The 17,982-nt window shown below is 39.0% G+C and overlaps 1 long non-coding RNA gene across 6 annotated transcripts in view; it reads right to left on the reverse strand.

Moving 5' to 3' along the window:
- Window positions 1-925: 925 nt before the first annotated feature.
- LOC103885053 overlaps window positions 926-17,982 on the reverse strand; it is an 87,294-nt gene continuing 70,237 nt past the window's right edge. For 4 of the 6 annotated variants that reach the window (XR_001903347.3, XR_001903345.3, XR_001903344.3 and 1 more), the window contains 5 exons: window positions 10,502-10,569; window positions 6,588-6,786; window positions 5,564-5,636; window positions 1,844-1,943; window positions 926-1,222 (listed from right to left, as the gene is read on the reverse strand). This is a non-coding gene — a long non-coding RNA (uncharacterized LOC103885053). Of the gene's footprint in view, window positions 1,223-1,843; window positions 1,944-3,141; window positions 3,293-5,563; window positions 5,637-6,587; window positions 6,787-10,501; window positions 10,570-17,982 lie in introns of all 6 variants that reach the window. The other 2 variants (XR_001903343.3, XR_001903346.3) reach the window with 2 other exon arrangements.

A 17,982-nucleotide genomic window follows, 5' to 3' on the forward strand; every position in this document is an offset into this window, starting at 1 on the left:
CAAAAAGCAAACAATTCCATTAAAAAGCTGGCAAAGGACACAGACGCTTTTGAAAAGAAGACAGACACATGGCCAACAAGCATATGAAAAAAATGCTCAACATCGCTAATCATTAGAGAAATGCAAATCAAAATCACAATGAAATGCCTCTCACACCATTCAGATTTATTATTAAAAAGTAAAAAAATAACAGATGCTGGTGAGATTGTGGACAAAAGGGAACACTTATACACTGCTGGTGAGAATGTAAATTAGTTCAGCCATTGTGGAAAGCAGTTTGGCAATTTCTCAAAGAACTTAAAACAAAACTAGCATTTGAGCCGGCAATCTCATCACTAGGTTTATGCCAAAAGGAATGTAAATTATTCTGCCATAAAGACATGCATATGTTCATTACAGCACTACTCACAAAAGATGGAATTGATCTAAATGTCCATCAGTGGTAGACTGGATAAAGAATGTGGTACATATACATGATGATATATTATGCAGTCATTAAAAAGGATGAGATCATGTTCTTTGCAGCAATATAGATGGAACTAGAAGCCATTTTCCTAAGCAAACCAATGCAGGAATATAAAATCAAATAATGCATGTTCTAACTTGTAAGTGGGAGCTAAACAATGAGTACAAATGAACACAAAGAAGAGAACAACAGACACCAGGATCTACTTGTGGGTGAAAAGTGGGAGGAGGGTGAGAATCAAGAAACTTCCTATCAAGTACTGTTCTTACTACCTAAGTGATATAGATTATTTCATCTATACAACAAAACAACAAACCCCCATGATGCACAATGTGGCTATTTAACAAACCTGCACGTGTGCCCCTGAACCTAAAGCAAAAGTTTAAAAAATTAGAAACTAAATAAGCAAATAAATAAATGCAGAATATGTGAATGACAAAGAGGCTCAGGGTGGTTAAATAAGTTTCCCAAAGTTATGTATTAATATTTAGTAAATATCAAGCGTCAAGATTTCAATCCATTCTGTCTTCTCTAAAACATTCATGCTCCCATTGATACCACAGTGATTGGAAGGCAAGCTTTAAGAGGTTTAATAGTTTAACTGTCTCTTCATGCGGAGGTCTTTCATTATTTAGTTAACTTATTTTGACATGAAATCTCTTTCTTGAGCTGCAGGAAGCTCAGCTTCAGGATCTATTTTCCACACAGTACTAGAGTCGTTGGAATACTTGGAGATACATATGTCCTCCTAAACTCCTAAAAAAGAAAAAAAAAAAATCTTCAGTAGGAAAACACCTGTATCTTTTCCCTATTCTCCCAGGAGTCTGATAAAATTTTTATCCATTTATATTCCCTTGCAAAGCAAATGACCATATTTAGCTTCCTGATGAGATATTTTCTAATTATGATTTTGTGCCTTATTGCATATCACTAATATGTACCAATATTCTACACTGAGAGATTTAATTCACATCCTCACATTTGCTACTGCGTTAATCCACACTTGAGGCATGAATTCTAGAGACAATTTTCTTCAGATGCATTGCAGCCCGTTGGTCTAACTTTAACCCAGCATATGCCGGACCTCTGAATTGTGTTTAGTTGAATTCCTAAATGTTAGAATCTATGTTCAGCCTTCAAACTTCCACCCAGTTCTCTTATTTTCCCATCCATTTAATTTACCATCTACCCATCATGTTCTACCCAGTATTTATGGGTATTAAAGATATATAACTTAAAAAACAAACTTGTATGACTCTCTTCCCTATGTAAGTTTTTTTAAGGGTAATAATAGGCCTAGATTAAAATAAGTCACCATCCATGGACTACCTGCCTCTAGACATGAGAATATAAACCCATGATCTAGCTATTACTTACAGCCAGTCCTGACTGATGGGGTGAGGAGACAAAAAAGGAAAGCAGCTGGAGCACATTACAGGTTGCTTGCAAGAATATATAAGGTCATCAGGAAAGGGTTCTAAAGGGAAAGAAAACATATAAAAGGGAGACTATAGAGAGTCATTAGAGAAAAAACAATATTGACTGTGTTAATACTTGTCCCAAGGCCCAGCCCAACCTCTTCAAAAGCCTGATAACTATTGACCACAGTGGGGATTAAACATAAGCTGCACAGCAAAAAGCAACTCTCTGAGCAACTCTCCCTGTAGGATAGATTTCTTATTTCTCTACAGAAAAGTGTTCCTTGCTGCCATTTTTCTGTTTTATTAGGTAAAACTCATTTCATAACTCTCAAATTAATTTTGAACCATTCATCATGTTTATGTTTCAAAAAGTCTTTTTCATTGCCAAGCAAATAGAGGATGATAAAAATGGCTGGATTCATTTCATTCCAGGAGCAGTGGATTCTCATTTATTTTCAGTACTAAATCAAAACATGACTGAGTTTGGTTTCGACTTTTAAAGAAATTATACTGATTTTAACTACACTGCATGTATAAAAGTGCCTGTGAAGAAGAGATGGCCAATCCTTAATAAAAACCCAAGCCATGGAAGTTTGCTGACTTTTTACCATCTCTCCTAGGTCCTGGGGCAGAAAGTGCCTCTTCCCTATCACTAGAAGGTACAATTCCCTAAACTCCATGAGCACCCATGGGATCATTGGTTTAGTCTGTTGCTGTGGAGATCATATCCTAGGACAAGTCAAGGGCCAAATCATGGGAACAGGGTGAGGCAAGAGAGGCATTCACCTCAGGCTCAAAATTTAAGGTGGGTAAAAATATAGGTTATTAAGATAAATAATATTTTATGTGATATTTTTGAAAAAGCAATGACCCAAAATCCATGATGAAGAAAATATCAAAGTTTATAATACAAACAGAATCTGATCCTACATGTGCATGATACCTTACTCATCTCACCCTAATCCTAGCTCTGATGTCAAGTTGGACTGGAAGGTCCCCACTGGCTAAGATGTAATCCTTCCTGTATTTGGGGGACTGTTGCAAAATGAAAGCACAGAGATAAAAGGCAACAATCATTGAGGTGTAACCTTGGGAAGGATACTGACTATTTATAGAGTATCCAAGGCCCCACATGGATCTTATAAATGGGCTTTCCCAGAAAATCATTGCCTTCCTCCTCCCATCATTCCATCTCCAGAAACATGCTGATGTTGGCCTCTGCGTGGTCAAACATAGCCTAGGATATTTCCATACCACCATGCCCTCAGACAGGACATCCTTGCTTCAACTCCACTGGCAGGGATGTGCCACTATAGCTTCTGAGTCTTGATGATGCCCAGAGGTCTCCTCTGAACCCAGGCTTTTCTCAGGTCCCACTTTGTCTTGAGCCCAAGCCCTTCTAGTTCTAACATAGCATGGTTAAAAAAATTTGATGTCAGTAGGCAACAGTGACATTATTTTTTCTATTTTTTTAATATTTGGAAAAATATAACATGATTATTTTTTCTGTTTTCATTAAGGTAACCCAAAACCATGACTTCCAATTAACAGATGTTTCATTCCTCCCTTAGGTGTGGCTAGAACCACCCAGGCTGAATAGGTCTTTTTTGTGAAACCTTCATTAGTGCAAATGGCACAATAGGTGGAAATGGAACTTCATACCCAGGTCTTGTCTTAAATGTGATTGCCATATGTACTTGTGAGTCATACATTATGCTTCTAGGCAATCCTGCCAGCAACAATGCCAGATTAAGGAAGGTCTCTAACCTGAGGCATTAACTAGAGAAAATAATTTATTCCTTCAATTCTGTCCCCACAGAGTACCATATTTTGAAAATTAAACAACCTATGTGCCCATGTGGGTCACACAGCAGTGTGCATTGCTACAAAAGCAAATGTTTCCAAAAGCTTATAGACCATATTTGAAGGTGGTCTTCATGATCTCCTGAAGGTTACTGTAAATAATATAATTGAACCATCACTAATGCCATTTGATTTAAGCAAAACTAATCCTTGAAATCCAAAAAGATTTCTGAAGTTCCTTTTTTTAGAGACTAGACACTATAATTTTTCATAAATTTATGTTGAAATGGGCCTCAATTTGTTGTTTTCCTCTAGTAGCTTTTTATATTAGTTTCTTTTCTAAGGCCAAACATTGAACATTATGTCATATTTATAAGGATTCTGAACACTTGATTCATACCAAAAATGGTTATGATGTTATGGTTTTCTTAACTTTTAATGGGACAGACACATTTTCTCTCCACTTCTCATATTTCAGTCTTTTTATTGCTTCTGAAAAATTGTACCAAATAGAGATAGGAATTGCATCTAATTTAGCTTATTCCTTTTTTTCCTTATCATGTATTATTATTGTTCTCTACTTCAGTACCATAGAGGGAGACTAGCTCTGCATATACTGTGGTACCTCAATGGGAGGTTGGCTCTGTATATATTGTGGAATCTCAGAGGGAGGCTGACTCTGCATATACTGTGGAATCTCAAAGGGAGGGTGGCTCTGCATATACTGTGATACCTCAGAAGGAGAATGGCTCTGCACATACTATGGAACCTCAAAGGGAAGCTGGCTCTGTATATACTGTAGAACCTTAGAGTGGGGTGCAGGGCTCTGGATAAACTGTGAAACCTCAGAGAGAAGGTGGCTCTGCACATACTGTGGAATCTCAGAAGGAAATTGGTTCTGTTCATACTGTGGAACCTCAGAGGGAGGTGGCTCTGTGTATACTGCAATGGCCATTTGCTAGTACAGGAGGAGGGGAAAGCATGCCTTGAAGCTAATAGATGGCTACTTTGCCTTTCCACCAAGCCACACTTGAGAAGCTGGTTGTTCTCAGTAATAATGTTCATCACATTATGCTACAGTCTTTAACTGTACTGAAGGAAATTGGTTGTCTAAGGTCACAAAGGAGACAAAATAATCTTTCATTTTGCATGGGGTTTTAATATTTTTTTGCCCCAGGCACAACAGTCACTCAGAAACCTGCCTCATTATCCATGTCTCCTTCTGCCTTGTGCATCCCATTTTATTCATCTCTCCATCTTCCTCCATCTTAATTTCTTGTCTCAGTTAAAATAGACAGTAAGGAAAAGGCTAGTGTCTCAGGATCTAAGTGAGAAGTGGTGGTGGGGATAAGAATGGCTGGGGTTGAAGCATTCCTATTTTTTTCCCCTCTGATTCAGGTGTGTGGGGGGGTCTGTTAGACAGGTTGTCTTGTTTTCTATAACAGTTACAGCAAGAAGTCTGAATACAGAACCTGAACAAACCTGCTTCTGAAAACAGACCTGAGATTATGATTATCTGGAACTCCAGGCTCAGTGAATATGCTTACTGCTGGTACACAGCCAGTCATTCAAGGGTTAGCTTAGGTAAACGCCTGCATTTGGCTGCAGTTAGCCTGGCCCAGACTGATAGATTCAGTGAGCATGAGACTATCCTTACAGGCAGGTGTCTGCTCTCACTGTGACCCAACTCAGAGATCAAATACTCTCCTGGAGTCAGCTTTTCATTCTGTTCTGTCACTCGGCTCTAGGATCCTTAGCAATATCAAAGGGTATTCCCACAGGGCATGATGAAGAAGGCCAGGCTGGCCCTCTAATTGAGCTAGTAGGACCATAGGAGTGTGGAAGTTATGATTCTTTTGAAATGTGTGCTAACCTGTGTGGTGCAGCAGGGGTCCCAGCAGCACTCCATCACTGGCCTCACATTTGCCAGTTTCATTCTAGAATTTCTGTTCCAAAAGAAAGACACAAGTAAATTCACTCATTTCATCAGAGATAATATACAGAAGGGCACATAACTTATTTTTAATGTGGGATAATATGCATTTATAGGCATTTTCTGGGTTTCTCTACCCTTTAATGAAAGCAGCTTAATCTATTCATTACACATGATTGTGCTCTCCATTAGATACAGCCTGGTGCTAATTAGGACAAGGACTTCATTGCCAGAAGGACCCATTGGTTTTATCTCCTTCCAAGGCTTCATTCCTCACAAATTCCAAAGAACTTGGAAATGTCTGTGTAAGGAATATGGCTGTGCTTTGGTCAAGGAATAGGCCAAGGTAAACATCCAGAGTGCCTCAGTGAGTTTAGAGCGCAGGCATACAACTCCCCTTGTTATCATAGCCACGTAGACATAACATAGAGAAGCTCACTGCCATAGCTATAACATAAGGAAGACTCATCACTTGGCTCTATGCCACTATTGTCTGTAAAAGGTATAACTGTCCTGTTGACACTGTGCAGGAGTGCTGGTGACCAGAGAAAGAGAGAGAGCCAAAGCTGTCCATCTTTGCAGATGGACAGAGGGGAGCCAGGACACATCTTGACTCACTTGTGCCCAGAGAGAGAAAGAGTTAAGCTGCTGACCCTGAAGTCAGGGGAGAGCTGGCCGCACAGCTGTATGTGGGACCTGCTGGCTCAGGAAGCCGAGACGGGGCAGACAGTGTGAGAAAGCTGTTGTTGAGACCTGCTGCTGAATAAAATCATCCTTCACCTGCCTGTGGCTCCCCAGGTGTTCTTTGTGCTCATCCACCCACTCCCTCAAACCTCAGCATGGACTGGAACCTGACGTTGGGCATGACATTTGGCGTAGTTGTGAACCTGACCATCTGCCATTGTCACATGAAGTATAAGAAGATGGATTTGAACCAGCCTTTCATGGTATCCATATAACCTACACATACAAAGGACCACATTGATTTCTTGTTGTTGTCGCTGCTGTTGTTATATCACAGCATCACATGATGCTCTGGGATGGCCAAGAGAGGCAACAGTCACAGGTAGAATGCATAGACCCAGAAGGCCTCAGTGCATTTATCTCCTTCCAGTTCCTAGGTGTGTGACTTTGGGTAAGTCACTCTCCTTCAGCTTCTTCATCTGTAAAATAAGGATGAAAAATTAATCCACAAGATTGTTTTGAAATTCACAATAGATCATGCACATAAAAGTGCTTTAAAAACTATAACATCTTTTAAAAATTACTGTTGTTATTGCCATTCACCATTTTGAACCATAGTGTCCCATTACTCATGGGGAGAAATCATCAGGGCACAGCTGGAGATAGTACACAATTTTTCAAGTTTAGAACCAGGACCATACAGTCATTGACTTGGAGTAGAAAGAAGATGGTCTTTCCTGTTACGTAGAACCATATTAGGACTGGATTCCAAGAGCCCATTCCCTCCCAAAGCAGGTGAACCAGGTATGGAAAAAGAAATGGACCCTCATCAATGAAATTTGAGTTAGGAAAAGAACAGGTGTACGGGGAATCCATTATTACCAGTAGAGGATTGGACCTAATTTAACAAGCACCTACTGAATTTGTAGCACAGAGGTATAAAAGAACTATGGCCCAGGACAGATAGGAGTGGGGTGGAACATTTCTGAATGGGAAGATATTTCTTCCATCAGCAAATATTTGTCACAGTAGTCCTGAGGATTTCTTAGAGTGACCCAGGCTGTCATCACTAACTCTCATTTTTCTCATTACTATAGATACTTATTGCCCTGAAATAATTTATTTTAAAAATCTGATTACTGAAACTTTGGGTTTCTGAGTAACCTTAGCTAAGTTCCCCAAACTGGTGATAGATGAGACATTGCACAAATCCCACCAGCACCTCATAGTCTCCACCGTAGGCTGTGAAATAGAGAGCAAACTCAAAGCAATGCATTTAGACAGCATGGGTCATTCCCACTAGTCAAATTTGGGAAGCAGAGGTAAGTAATGACCCCTGAGGATTTCTGACTTTGGCTTAGAATAGTTTTATTTTCTGGGCCTTTGATCCATGGTGTTAATTAAGTGCGTCTGGAAGGGATATTCAATTTGCTGTGCTTCATTAAGTATCTACTTACAACCTCACAAATAATAATTTTCAAATCTTTTACTAAGATATTTGAAAAACAAAACCATTAATCTACTTCTCTCTGGGTAATTTCAAAGCATTTATCTCCCTAGTACCCAAGAATTCAGACAAAGACAAATCTAATAACAAAGGAGAAGAAAATATCCTTGGTGTCTCCTAAAAAAAAAAAAGAAACAAGGAAAATCTGAATAAACACAAACATGATTTGAGTACCTTTCTGTCTACTGGATATAATACTGATATATGAAGAGCCAAGCTTTTTAGGATGCTAAGGTTTTCTTCCCCTAGTTTTGGATGTTTAAGTGAGATTCCTCCACTCCACTGAAAACATTTGCTAACTGACTTACTTCAATCTGTTGTTGATCAGACTGAAGTTTACACGGGTTGGAGAATTTATCTTCTCTACAGCTTCCCAATGGAATATTCATAACTAGTCATGTGCAAATATTTTGTTGATAGGACAGAGCCCCTATTTGTGTGTGTGTGTGTCTCTTCCTCCCCCCCCAACCCCAATTGCAACCATATTAGGAAGAGAGACAATATACTATTATTAAATTTCATTTGAGAAAATATGATCTCATGAATATTTCAGTTTGTCTATGAAATCAAAATTGCATTATCTGTACTCTTCAGTGCTCACCACATAAGACACCTCATTTATTTGACATTATCACAAAATAAGGTGTTTCAAAGAAATACATTTTCCAGGTAACCATAGCTTATCTATTAGAGCCTTACAATGTGTTTTATTTGAACTATTTTACTTGAAAATGTTTGTAAAGTTTTGAATTATTTGCTGTGGCTCGAGCAAGGGTAACTTGTTATACATTTCCCACTTTACTTTTTGCTTGATGATCCAGGGTCAACACAATGAACATCCTATTGCTCTGCCGTGTTGCAGTATAGATGTTCTGCTTCCCAGCATGAGTGGAGAGGGCCACCTCTCACACACAAAATGGCCCCAGGCACTAAGATGTTTATTTGTAGTTTTTGTGTCTACCTTTCCTCATTTCTGTACATTCTTTATCACAATACAACCACCTGTTGTGACCTCTTAATGATCCTAATATGTTTGCCCTTTCTAACATATTGTTTCTAATCTACTATGAGCTGGGACACCATACTCTTACACTTGTTAAAATTGTGTATGGAGTAAGAATATACTGTCAAGATCAGAGAGATTATATACATAAAGCACATCAACTTAATACATGGGTATTGAGAAATCTAGTTGGTTCCTATCAGCTTTTCAAAATATTACCTTCTATTTCTCAGCTGAATTTTTGAGAGAATAAGTGACCAGTAGAAAAGGGAAGTGTTCTAGAATTCAAACATGGGAGATGGCTTTGAGTTATATTTATTCATGGCATATTTTTTAGAGAAATGGTTCACCAGCCAGATTGTGAGTGTAATCCAGATCTTGGAAGGGATTTTTATATTAGAAAAGTTATCTGAGCATTTTTAACTTGTCAATATACAGGGTCTTGGTCTTGATCATTTGGTCATTGATATATCAGTTTGGCCACTGTCAGCTCCTGCAACCACGGGCCCTGGTTAGAGATGTCTTGTTAACGCCATGGGTCTTGCAGTCGCCATAATGTTCAAAGGAAAAAGTGGCTGTGACTATGTCAAGCTCTCCAGTCTTCATGATCTAGATGGGATGGCCACATGCTCTGTAAAGGCAGGAGGAGGAGAGGGACTGGAGACCTGGGAGTCTGAGTTAGGAATGTCACTGCCAGGGTAATCTCAGAAAGATGGAAACTGCCCTGAAAGAGGTCAGAGGTAGCTAATTTCAAGGCTATTAGAATGGGGATTTCTGAACTCTTTGTTAAATAAATGTTTCTAAAAACAGATGTTGCCTTTTCTCCCAAACATCTGATACCACAGGAAGCTGAAAATTGGGGTACCTGAGTGTAGTCAAAGGATTCTCACAGACAACCTAACAAAAAGGAAGGAACATCCCTGGCTTAGCTCCACCACCTCCCTTTTCTAAACAGTTAAGGAGCTCAGTAGCCCAAAAAAGAAATAGAGTTAAGTTTGTTTTATCTGCGATACTTGGAAAGGGCTCTAGTCAAAAGTTTTGCAGTTTAGTCAATTTTCTTCACATTTTTAAGTGAAACCTTTAAAAAATAACAATAGAAATTGTTCTCAGCCTGTTATGAATTGAAGTTTGAAAATTTTGAAGGAATGGTTGAACCACACCCTTGGCCTCTTATAGAAATTATCTGGCCATGGATTCCATTCAATCTATTCTGTCATCTGACCCTGAGCTTTCATCCTCTCCTATTTCTATAAAGCAGAAGCAAGTTGAAGTTCTGAAGAGGACTGTGCTAGATCTGAGCCAACCAGTTTACATTTAAAACATGGCCTGGGAGACCACAAACTATTCCTTTGATTATATACATGGTTCTTAACTCTTACCTAAAAAAAGACTCAGTCTAAAATAAGTCACTGCTACAGCAAGGAAGGACTGTCCTGTGGGGAGAGTCCATTTAGTCAATCAACAAACAAATATTGGGCACCTAATTCTTACAAAGACTGTACCAGAATTTGGGACCACAATGGGACATAAAAAAACCCAATTTGGGTACTTATAGATCTTGAAGTCCAGTGAGGTAAACAAGCATTAATAAAACCTTATGCCAATTAATTATTTAAATATCATTATGGAAACTGCCATAAAGGAAAAGTTCAAGGAATTCTGTAACTGGGTATCACAACCAAACCTGGAAGTCAGCAAAGGCTTTCTTGAAGATGAAACATTTAAACTGTCTTGAGGCTGAAGAGGCATTAACTAGATGAAGAAGAGGAGACAAGTATGTCAGTCAGAGAGGACAAATACAGAGCCCTAAGAGTTCTGTTAGCTCAGATCAATCATATGAATTATGAGTAGGCACATTCGAATCTGCATGATCCTTAAGTACTCTTGCTTGTGAGTCTACAGCCAGTTACCCCACCCCAATCCCACTAAGCCCTAGGAGTCTTCTTCTATCACCACAGCTGCTCAGACCCTTCTGCCCCTAAAACATTTATCATATTCTTCACTTAGTGCGAGGCACTTATTGTCTTGAACTACTTTTAAAAATTGTATCTTACTTATATTAGTCAGCTCAGGCTGCCATAAGAAAATACCATAGACTAGATGACTTAAACAGCAGAACCTTATTTCTCACAGTTCTGAAGTCTGGGAAGTCCAAGAGCAAGGTGTTGGCAAGGAAGGTTTCATTCTGAGGCCTCTTCTTTTAGCTTATATGCAGCCACCATCTTGCTGCATGCTCACATGAATTTTTTTTTTGTGCAGGTTCAGTCCTAGGGGCGGTGGGCAGAGCAAGCTCTCTGGTGTCTCTTCCCAAAAGAGCACTAATCCCATCATGAGGGCCCCATCCTCATGACCTCATCCAACCTTAATTAGTTCCAACATTCTCATCCCCAAGTACCATCACATTGGGAATAAGAAGTTTGACATAAAAATTTTAGGGGGATACAAATATTCAGTCCATAACATTTTTCTGTGCATATATATCTTGCCTCCACAACTATACTGTCAGCAAGAGAGTTTAGTGGAATCATTTTACATGTCCCTCAATCCTCAAAGTCCCTTATACATATCAAATCCCCATATCAAACTGCATACGTGGCAGTTAACTAGTTGCCAATGAATTATCTATGACCCTGTGCAAATAATGAAACACAGCCATTAAACACACTGAGTCTTATTTAAGTGACCCCTGTGAAGGTCACTCTACATGTCAAATGATTCAATACTTGACTAGTGATATTAGCATTTGTCCTTTGGTTTCCTGAGTGTGTATGTGTGTGTGTGTGTTGGAGGTACATCTTTTTCTACCTGATTTTTTAGCAGCTATTTACTGACATATTCTTTCCTTTCTGAAATATTTATTTCCATACCTAGTTACATTTGGTATGATCAAGAAAAAAAACTGCTATGTGAATGCATGCTGAAGACTTACAATTAGATAAAAATAAAACACAGAGAACAGGAATGATTCCAAGTTTGCAATGTATGTGTATGTGAGAGTCCGTAGATCAGAAGGATTAAGAATAGGAGCCAAATACAAATCCAATTGCCCATATTTGAATATAAACTTCACCATTCACTAGATAGGTGACTTTGGACAAATTAACCTCTTTAATCTGTATGATTGGCATAATAATGATACCTACCCTCATAAGACTGTTAATGAGAATTTATTGAGTTAATATTATAAAATACATAGAATAGTATCTGACACATTTAAACTTCATATATTTTCATAAATGAAATGAAATAAATTGAATTAAGATGAATATAATAAAATGAAGTTAAAATGTGCCATATTAAATGTACCATATAAAATAGATGTGAAAATATGTTAATAGAGGTGATCCATGATGAAAAAGTTATTAGATTATTATTTTCTTTTTGAAGAGAGGGAACTGTATTTCCAAATTTTCTACAATAAACACATCATACTTTTAAAAACAAAAATAAAAATACAAACATTATATAAATATGTGGAAATACATGTATGTGTGTATATATACAAAAAAACATATATAGTAAATTTTTACTACTTAAAAGTCAGTGTTCTCTTCTGACAAACTGGAATAATAGTTATCTCACGAGGAGATTGTAAGAATTAAATAGGTAATCCATGCAAACAGCTCTATCTATGCAGAAACATAGAAACCCACCTTTCTCTACATTGACTAATATAGATTACAGCAAGGGGCTCTCTTGACATCTGGCTTCAGGTTAGGTTTGGCCACAACAGAGCCCTATCATGAGGTCACAAGCGGAGGAGAATGATATTGTGGTCCCTCCTGGACACCTTCATTTGAGTTCACCCTGCAGTGTGGCCACATCCTACACTAACTAAGGTCAAACTCTATCAAGATAGCCTCTGCTCAGAACTGACTCTGGCAGGTTTTAATAATAGCTCCTTCTCTCCTACTTCACTCTAAGGTGGTAATGGCCCCACTCTTATAAACTAGAGGTATTACTCAATTGCTTCTATGTTCCCTACACTTCGCTCACATCCATATGAGTATCCTTTTATTCAAGCTTCTCATGAACTATTCTAGTGGAACTTGCTGTCCGTTTCCTCCTGGGGACTGCATGACACAGGGCTGACATCATCTGACACTGGATGACTTCTCAGTAATTACAACATGGGTTTCTCACCACATGGGTGAGAAACCAAGTGCAAAGGCTGAATCCCCAGGGCTGAAGTCTCATGATCTGCTGGTAGTGCAAGTTACTTGTCCTTCACAGAGCCTGATGCTTTATTTCAGAGAAAAGAGTTAAGTGTATGCATATACAACACATCGAGTGCTTACTTTGTGCTAGGCAGTGGTCTATCCTGGTTTTGTCCTTCCCTCACGTTGAGTACCCTCTTGGAAACCAGAGATCTTAGAGAGCCTTTCTATTGTTCTGGCATAAGTTTGCCCTTATAAGGCAGCTTTGAGGCTAGTGACAGAAGCTCTGACAGACTAAAATCTAAGTGTAGTTGATCAACACACTACTTCAGTTCTGGTAACCAAATTGTGTGAGGATTTCTCCCTACCAGCAACGAATTTTCCAGCAGACACCACCTAGTGTCCTATAATTAAATTCAATTTTGACATTATATACATGGAGTTCATGTCAGATCCCACAGAGTAAGGGTTCAGTCCAATAAGACTGATCCCCTACAATAGACACCAATCACAAGTAATAGATTTTCACCTATATTTCTTACTGACTATAAATCAGGATTCCCACTACCCACTCCTTGGGTTTGTTTAATATGCTGGTTGGCTCACAGAACTCAGGGATAAATTTAAGATTTGCCAGTTTATGTATAAAGGATATTACAAAGGAAGGATACTGACAAACAGCCAAATGAAGAGATGGCTAGGGCAAGGTATTGGTGCAGAGGGTTGCAGGGGAAGATCTTCCTTGTCCTCACTTGGTACACCTCCAAGCACCTCCAGCAACCCTGAAACTCTTCAAGTCCGGGAGAGGATTTCGTGGAGGCTTCACTATGTAAGCATGATCGATTACATTGTTGGTCATTGGTGATCAACTCAACATTCAACCCCTTTCCTCTCCCCAGAGGCTGAAGAATAGAACTAAAAGATTTAACCCTCTAATCACATAGTTTGTTTTCCTGGCAACTAGCCTTCATCCCAAGGTTATCCAGATGCCCGTCAAGAGTCACCAAATAAAACAAAAGATACTTTTATCAACTGAAAATTTTCAAGAGATTTAGAAACTTTGTGTCAGAGGCTCCTATCACTCAGAAAATTATAGAAGTGTTAGGAGCTCTATGTCAAAAACCTGGCTAGTGGGGGGTGTCAAAGACCAAATATAACAAAAGATTCTCCTCGTGCCCCTATTTACAAGAGTTTCAATATATTTATATCAAGAGCTGGGGGAAGAATGCAAATAAATGTAATTTCTTATTATATCACATTATCACACCAGCTTATGAAGTGTATAGTATATATATGAGGAAATCAAGATTCTACAACATTAATTAATCAGGTTAATTAGGACTAAGTAGTGTCTGGCTCCAAAATTTGTCCTCCTAACATATATATAAGCAGCTCTCAGAGCACAGGTCACACAAAATCATCAAGGGCTTCAGACTTTAGGGCACTTGTAGAAAGTTCTAATGATACTAGGGGCAGCTGAAGCCCCTTAGCAGCAACTGGCAGGGGTACCCCTGGTCAGGAAAGAGAAGGCCATTGGAAGAACATTTCCATGTGATTTTTTTATGGCATAAAAATATATGGTTACTATAAGCCATTTTTTCTTTCCTCATGCAGAGTGGTTGAAGCTACCATTTTCTGATCCAGAAGGGTGACAGTTCTCCACTGTTCCCTAAGCCTGGTTGTTTTCACTTTTTAGCCTAGAGAATAGGTTTTACACCTCTAGATTATTAGCGCTCCAGGGCAGGACTGGAGCTCTTTGTTTGATCTAATCCCATCTATGGTTGATCTGCTTGTGCATTCATGATGTTGTGGATAAATAAACCATGCTCATTATTAATATGATTTATTAACATGTGCAGGGCAGTCTTCTTCCCCATGTCTTAGCCAAAACTCCCTTCTGACATGCACTAGAATTTCATAAATTGGGCCATTCTCAAATAAACAGGTAGGTGCTATAACCATTGGAGAGGTAGTTGGACTAGTGATTAGGAACACAAACTCCAAAGCCTAATTGCCTTAGTTCATATACAATGCTGTCACTTTACCACCTTGTGCCTCAGTTTCCTCATATGCAACATGAGGATAATTGTATTATTTCTTCACAGACTGATTGTAACAATTAAAAGAGTGAATACAAAGTGTTTAAAAGGGTGCATGACATATATGTACACTACTAAGGGTATTAACTATGTTTGAGCAGGAACCAGGAGTATTTCTGAAATCTTGATAAGGCAGGGAGTGTCAGAAAGCAGAGACTCATGGAGTAGATTAATTGACTGTCTTGTAGATTTTGAAGTAAAAAGAACCTAAAAGGAATAAAACATCATGGCTTCTCAGATGATCCAATCATCAAATATTTTGGAGCACCAAATATGTGCCAGGCACTATTTGTTAGGCATTAGAGATATAGCAGTGGAGTAAGTCAGGCAACAGAGGGATGATATATTCTAGTGGAGGAAGATTGGCAACAACTGTATGAATAACATATTGGCTATATTCAGTCAAGGTACTGTTCCAGTCACTGGGGTTAAGACATACAGACCTATCTTATAGGAAATCTGTCTCTTCAGGCACCCTGGGAAGTTACATGAAAAGGTCACATTTACTTAAGGCCTGATGAGTTCTATTGAAGACAGGGATTAAAAGGCTGAGAAGAAGCCTTCTGGAAGGTCAAGTGTTCACAGGGGCAGGACCTAGGGAGTGAACCTGCTTTAGGGTGTAGGCCTCAAGTTTGCAGAATCAGAAGCTCAGCTTGGTTTGGTGGCCAGCACTGATCAGAATGTGGGAACCTGACCCCTGGTAACCACATTTACAAGAGAGTAAGGTAAAAAAAAAAAATCAGGATATCAAAATGTTTACAAGGGTATATTCTTTTCTAATGAAAAAAACCCCATTGATCCATATGGGGGAGTGTCCTGCCATGATCTCAAGGTGTCTGAGAGGATGAGGGAGGAAGAGGGGAGCCTGAATTCATAATTAGATGAGTATTTAATGAGGAGACATCAAAAAATGAGTTAGTCACAGGCCATAGTTAGCTAGTCTCACATGGGATTTCTGAACCATAAACCACTCCCTTCAAGAGCCTGCTGTTTCCTTACATTCTCCACATCCAAATTCTCCCTTCCTGGCCTGAGCTGGAGATCCTCTCTGCTAGTTTTGACTCCTTCCTATCTTTGCTCCATGCAGACCTCTCCTTTTTTAAGAAAAGATTCTTCAACAACAGACTAAGCAGTTTTTGCCTGATTTCTATATTCTATGTCTTTTCCCTTCCAGATTTCCTGTGATCCTGTCTCACAAGGTAACATCTGCTGATAGTTAATACTACATTTTGGGTACTCTTTATGAGTTTAACATTCAGAAGGGGCTCTGAAAATACCGTATAGCCTCCTGTGGTCTCCCAACTACTAGACAGTTGGAAGAATCACTGACCTGGGGAAGCCCTAGAAAACCTAAGGTCCTCAATTAAGTGGGATCCAGAAGAAGGTAGGCTTACACACCCTGACATGAGTAAAGAGGATCTTGCATGCAAGAGGAACACATTGAGCAAAGGATGGAGGGAGGAAGAGCATGGAGAACTGGATGAAGCAAATTTCTAGCGGAGAGAGGACCATAAAGGGAGCATGATTCAGGATGAGAAAGAAATGGATACGACCATAATATGGAGAGACTTGAACCCCAAGCCACAGACAGGAGTCTTTTATAAAAGCAGAAGGGAAGTACTGAGTATTGTTGAAGAGGAAGGTGACATATGCAGACCAAAGTTTTTGGAAAATTAATGTGCAATGATGCAAACAGGATAGTGAAGGGTTGGATCTGGAGGAAGAGCTGGCAGCAAATTACTCTTCAGGCTTGGATAAAGGAAAAGACAAGACAACAAATGGTGAGTCTTTTCTTAAGCCTTGTATATTCATCACCTGAAATGATTATAGTAACAGGGAGATGGCAATAATAATATTGCAGGAAAGACACCCCCAATTGTTCATTTATTTAGAATTTAAAGTTACAGAACATTGACCAGTGACAGAAATGAACTGGAACTTTCTTTCATCTTATTCTCAAATGACTTTCCATAAAGCCTGTTTCCTGGCTTTCAAATGTTCCTGAACCTGTATCAGTTATTTTCCTTCCAGGTAAATCTAAGACACACCATGGTGTCGGGAAGAAAAAGGGCTGAATGAAGAATCTATAAACAGAGTGAAGAGTGTTGGATACTATATTAGTCAGGATTCTCTAGAGAGACAGACCTCTCTAAAGGGGAGTTTATTAAGGATTAACTCACATGACCACAAGGTCCCACAATAGCCATATGCAGGCTGAGGAGCAAGGAAAGCCAATCTGAGTTCCAAAACTGAAGAATTTGGAGTCTGCTGTTTGAAGGCAGGAAGCATCCAGTAAGGGAGAAGGATATAGGCTGGAAGGCTAGGGTTGGCTCTCTTTTTACATTGTTCTACCTGCTCATATTCTGGCCACACTGGCAGCTGATTAGATTGTGCCCATCCAAATTGAGTGTTGGCCTGCCTTTCCCAGCCCACTGACTCAAATGTTAATCTTCTTTGACAACACCCTCACAGACACACCCAGGATCAATACTTTGTATCCTTCAATCCAATCAGGTGGACACTCAGTATTAACCATCACAAGTCCACCCCTTGTCAACTTGAACCCATACACATCTCCTGAGATCATACACAATCTTCAAGTAAAGACAATAATAAATTCATAATTATGCCTAATGTAATACAACTATCCTTCATACAAGCGGAAATGTACCAATCCCCAACTCAAATACTATTACATAAAGTTAATGATACTTAAATGCTGATGTGAAGTCAGTAAATCTTATGTTACACAATAAAGGAGAAAGGAAATAACATGAAGATACTTTCTTAGTACAAGCGTATACATGTACAAACATGTTTTTAAAAAAAGAGGGAGAAAGTACTTCCGACAATTACAGTCCTCATTTCTGCAGCTGGTCATGTGGTCGTAGCTGGTATTGATGACTACC

The sequence above is a fragment of the Papio anubis genome, chromosome 5 (assembly GCF_008728515.1).
Source record: "Papio anubis isolate 15944 chromosome 5, Panubis1.0, whole genome shotgun sequence".
Taxonomy (NCBI): domain Eukaryota; kingdom Metazoa; phylum Chordata; class Mammalia; order Primates; family Cercopithecidae; genus Papio; species Papio anubis.